At 49.5% G+C, this 4,404-nt stretch overlaps 1 non-coding gene across 1 annotated transcript; it reads right to left on the reverse strand.

The window, feature by feature from the left end:
- Window positions 1-830: 830 nt before the first annotated feature.
- On the reverse strand, window positions 831-903 carry TRNAA-AGC (transfer RNA alanine (anticodon AGC)). The gene has a single exon. It is a non-coding gene; the product is annotated as a tRNA-Ala (tRNA).
- Between the last annotated feature and the right edge of the window lie 3,501 nt (window positions 904-4,404).

The following is a 4,404-nucleotide window of genomic DNA, read 5'->3' on the forward strand; positions in this document are numbered from 1 at the left end:
CTCCCTCACTCCTTCTCATTATGTTTGCATAAATAAGGAACTCACTGTATGTAAAAAGCACTAAAAGGATACAATCACTTGCTTTCAGTTTTTTTTTCTCCAAGCAGAAAAAAAAATACCAATCTCCATTCATTGGGCTCTGTTACAGAGAAGAACTGGGATACCACTTTGAAACAGACTTCCCTGGAAGAGGGAATGATACCCCATGGCAGGGGGGTTGGAACTAGATGATTCTTGAGGTCCCTTCCAACCCTGATGATTCTGTGATTCTATGATGTCTGAACACTGCATTTTTAACACTGCATTTTTTCCAGCACCTGAAGTGCTAGACCTACAGTTTGCTTAAACATACTACTTGATGTCATCACAACTTCAAATGGAGATTGGTGGGGTGCTTGGTGCCATGGTTTAGTTGATTAGTGTTGGGTGATAGGTTGGACTCCATGATCTCGAAGGTCTGATCATAGAAGGAGATCAGGCTGGTCAGGCAGGACCTGCCCTTCCTAAATCCATGCTGGCTGGGCCTGATCCCTTGGCCATCCTGTAAGTGCTGTGTTAATGCACTCAGGATGACCTGTTCCATGATCTTGCCTGGCACTGAGGTCAGGCTGACAGGCCTATAATTCCCTGGCTCATCCAACCTGCCCTTCTTGTGGATAGGCACCACGTTGGCAGCTTCCAGTCTTCTGGGACCTCTCCAGTGAGCCAGGACTGCTGAAAAATAATGGAGAGTGGCTTGGCAGCTCATCTGCCAGCTCTCTCAGCACCCTAGGATGGATCCCATGTGGTCCCATGGACTTGTGGGGATCCAAGAGGCTGAGGAAAAGACCTGGAGAATGCGGGCATCGATCCCGCTGCCTCTCGCATGCTAAGCGAGCGCTCTACCATTTGAGCTAATTCCCCTGCCTATATTCCTAGAGTGGAATGGAATGGAATGGAATGGAATGGAATGGAATGGAATGGAATAGAATAGAATAGAATAGAATAGAATAGAATAGAATAGAATAGAATAGAATAGAATAGAATAGAATAGAATAGAATAGAATAGAATAGAATAGAATAGAATTAACCAGGTTGGAAGAGACCTTTGAGATCGAGTCCAAGCTATCACCCAACACCATCTAATTAACTAAACCATGGCTCCAAGTGCCTCATCCAGTCTCTTCCTAAACACCTCCAGTGATGGTGACTCCACCACCTCCCTGGGCAGCACGTTCCAATGGGCAATCTCTCTTTCTGGGAAGAACTTCTTCCTAACCCCCAGCCTAAACCTAAGACTTGTGGGGATCCAAGGAATGGGCCCTGGGAAATGTTCTTGCTGAGGAAGTATGGATTTTATCCTCTCATTGTCCATTTTCAAGTTAAACACATGCCCAGTCATTTTTGCAATCTTGAAGATGCCTTTTAATTGATTTCCCAACTATTTTAAGGTCTGTTCATTCCATGAATCTTGCAAAGGCTGCATTTTCTCTATCCCAGCTGCTGTTCTCATCATGGTCATTAGCAGAATTACTTTAACCTGCCAGCCAATATTTCACACTGCAGTAATAAATCTTCTGTTTGCAATCAGAACTGAGTGGACAAATACAATAAAACACCCCACAGTGAGAGTTTCCACATGGGTCTACCACGGTTCTGTGATGTCATTCTACCAAGGGATTCACCCAGATTTGGAATACAAAGTGGACAGCATGAAAAATGTGTGACTATTTTTAGTACTTTTACATTTGTAACAGTATTTCCACATTAATAAATGAACTTTCCCCCTCCTCCCTCTCCTGCTTAGTTATAGTGAAAGTCTTGTGGAAAGCAATCTGTCTCCCTGAAATATAACCAGCAGTCCTAGCATTCAGTCCCTCACATACTCTATGATCAACTCATTTCTCAACATATACTAAGAACCCACATACATTGAGAAACAGATTATAGCCTCCCAACTCTAGACTGCCTAGCCCTTAACAGACAGCAGAAAGACCTGCTGAAAAGACCAGCTCCTTTTGTTCACTGGGTGGTTGGGTCCCCAGGCAGTGCTACAAGCTGGGGTGAGAGTGGCCAGGAAGAAAGGGACCTGGGGGCACCGGTTGACAGCAGCTGAACATGAGCCAGCAGTGTGCGCAGGTAACCAAGAAGGCCAATGGCATCCTGGCCTGCATCAGGCATAGAGTGGCAAGCAGGAGCAGGGAAGTCATTGTGCCCTGTGCTCAGCACTGGTTAGCCCACACCTTGAGTCCTGTGTCCAGTCCTGGGCTCCTCAGGTTAAGAAGGACATTGAGACACTTGAATGTGTCCAGAGAAGGGCAACAAAGCTGGGGAGGGGTCTGGAGCACAGCCCTGTGAGGAGAGGCTGAGGGAGCTGGGGTTGCTTAGCCTGGAGAAGAGGAGGCTCAGGGGAGACCTCATTGCTCTCTACACCTCCCTGAAGGGAGGTTGTAGCCAGGTGGGGGTTGGTCTCTTCTCCCAGGCACCCAGCACCAGAACAAGAGGACACAGTCTCAAGCTGTGCCAGGGGAGGTTTAGGCCGGAGGTGAGGAAGAAATTCTTCATAGAAAGAGAGATTGGCCATTGGAATGTGCTGCCCAGGGAGGTGGTGGAGTTGCCATCAAATGTTATGGAAGTCAAAGCCAGGGACAGGGAGGATGAACTGCCCATTGTAAGTGCAGATCAGGTTCGTGATCATCTGAAGAACCTGAAAGTGTTCAAGTCCATGGGACCCGACGGGTTACACCCACGGGTGCTGAGAGAACTGGCAGATGAGGTTGCTAAACCCCTCTCTATTATATTTCAAAAGTCCTGGCAGTCTGGTGAAGTCCCCACAGACTGGAAAAGGGGAAACATTGCCCCCATCTTCAAAAAGGGCAAGAAGGAGGAACCAGGGAACTACAGGCCAGTCAGTCTCACCTCTGTGCCTGGAAAGATCATGGAACAGATCCTCCTGGAGTCACTACTCGCTCAAAAGAATAGTGAAGAGGTGATTGGGAACAGTCAGCATGGCTTTGCCAAGGGCAAATCCTGCCTGACCAACCTGGTGGCCTTCTATGAGCAGGTGACAAAATTAATAGATGAGGGGCGAGCAACTGATGTCGTTTACCTGGACCTGAGCAAAGCCTTCGACACTGTCCCGCACCACATCCTGGTCTCCAAACTGGTGACACATGGGTTTGATTGGTGGACCACTAGATGGATAAGGAACTGGCTTGATGGCCGCACCCAAAGAGTGGCTGTCAATGGCTCCATGTCCCAGTGGAGGCCAGTGACAAGTGGAGTCCCTCAGGGATCAGTCCTGGGACCTATCTTATTCAACATCTTTGTGGGGGACATGGACAGTGGCATTGAGTGCACCCTCAGCAAGTTTGCTGATGACACCAAGCTGTGTGGTGCAGCAGACACGCTGGAGGGAAGGGAGGCCATCCAGAGGGACCTTGACAGGCTGGAGAGGTGGGCACAGGCCAACCTCATGAAGTTCAATAAGAGCAAGTGCAGGGTCCTGCATCTGGGTCGAGGCAATCCCAGGCACAAATACAGGCTGGGCAGGGACTGGCTGGAAAGCAGCCCTGAGGAGAGAGACTTGGGGGTGCTGGTGGACAAAAAGCTCAACATGAGCTCTCAGTGTGCACTTGCAGCCCGCAAAGCCAATCAGATCCTGGGCTGCATCAGGAGAAGTGTGGCTAGCAGGTCGAGGGAGGTGATCCTCCCCCTCTACTCAGCCCTGGTGAGACCCCACCTGGAGTACTGTGTCCAGTTCTGGAGCCCCTATTACAAGAGGGATGTGGAGGTGCTGGAACGTGTCCAGAGAAGGGCCACGAGGATGATCAGAGGGCTGGAGCACCTCTCCTATGAGGACAGACTGAAGGAGTTGGGGCTGTTCAGTCTGCAGAAGAGAAGGCTCCGAGGTGACCTAATTGTCGCCTTCCAGTATCTGAAGGGGGCCTACAGGAAGGCAGGGGAAGGACTTCTCAGGATATCAGGTAGTGATAGGACTAGGGGGAATGGAGTGAAGCTGGAGGTGGGGAGATTCAGGCTGGATGTGAGGAGGAGGTTCTTCACCATGAGAGTGGTGAAACCCTGGAATGGGTTGTCCAGGGAGGTGGTCGAGGCCCCGTCCCTGGGGGTGTTTAAGAGCAGGCTGGATGAGGCTTTGTCCAGCCTGATCTAGTGTGGGGTGTCCCTGCCCATGGCAGGGGGGTTGGAACTAGATGATCCTTGTGGTCCCTTCCAACCCTGAATGAAACTATGAAACTATGAAATTGGTGTTTAGGAAGCGCCTGGGTGAGGCACTTGGAGCCATGGTTTAGTTGATTAGATGGTGTTGGGTGATAGGTTGGACTCGATCTCTGAGGTCTCTTCCAACCTGGTTAATTCTGTTCTATTCTATTCTATTCTCATTCCACTCTAGGATCATAGGCA

The sequence above is a fragment of the Melanerpes formicivorus genome, unplaced genomic scaffold (assembly GCF_026170545.1).
Source record: "Melanerpes formicivorus ecotype bairdi unplaced genomic scaffold, bMelFor1.0.p_v2 SCAF_390, whole genome shotgun sequence".
NCBI lineage: Eukaryota > Metazoa > Chordata > Aves > Piciformes > Picidae > Melanerpes > Melanerpes formicivorus.